Here is a 508-nt window from a genome sequence, read left to right as displayed (position 1 = left end):
GAATACTCATACTTCGCAATGTTGTCCATAGCTTGTCATGATCCACACATAGTCAATAAAGCACAGATAAACATCTTTCTGATACTCTCTGCTTTCAGCCAAGATCCATAAGACGTCAGCAATGATATCCCTCATTCCACGGCCTCTTCTAAATCCGGCTTGAACCTCTGGAAGTTCTCTGTCAATGTATGATTGTAGCCGTTTCTGTATTACCTTTAGCAATACTTCACTCGCTTCAGATATCAAAGAGATTGTCTGATGATTTCTGCATTCCATTGGGTCACCTCTCTTTGGAATGTGCACAAATATATATCTCTTCCAATCAGTCGGCCAGATAGTTGTCTTCCAAATTTCTTGGCAGAGATGAGTGAGTGTGCCTTCTGTGCTGCCTCGCTTTCTTGAAAGATTTCAGTTTTGATTCCATCAATTCCTGGTGCCTTGTTTTTTGCCAATTCCTTCAATGCACCTTGGACTTCCTCCCTGAGTATCATTGGCTCTTGATCATATG

At 41.5% G+C, this 508-nt stretch overlaps 1 protein-coding gene across 1 annotated transcript in view; it reads left to right on the top strand.

The window, feature by feature from the left end:
• HYDIN (HYDIN, axonemal central pair apparatus protein) overlaps positions 1-508 on the top strand; it is a 402,001-nt gene that overhangs the window by 204,716 nt on the left and 196,777 nt on the right. The window lies entirely within an intron of this gene.

Source organism: Chrysochloris asiatica, unplaced genomic scaffold, assembly GCF_000296735.1.
Source record: "Chrysochloris asiatica unplaced genomic scaffold, ChrAsi1.0 scaffold00037, whole genome shotgun sequence".
Lineage (NCBI taxonomy): Eukaryota > Metazoa > Chordata > Mammalia > Afrosoricida > Chrysochloridae > Chrysochloris > Chrysochloris asiatica.
Note: the sequence above shows the minus strand (reverse complement) of the source record. Positions and strands in the feature narration are given on the sequence as shown.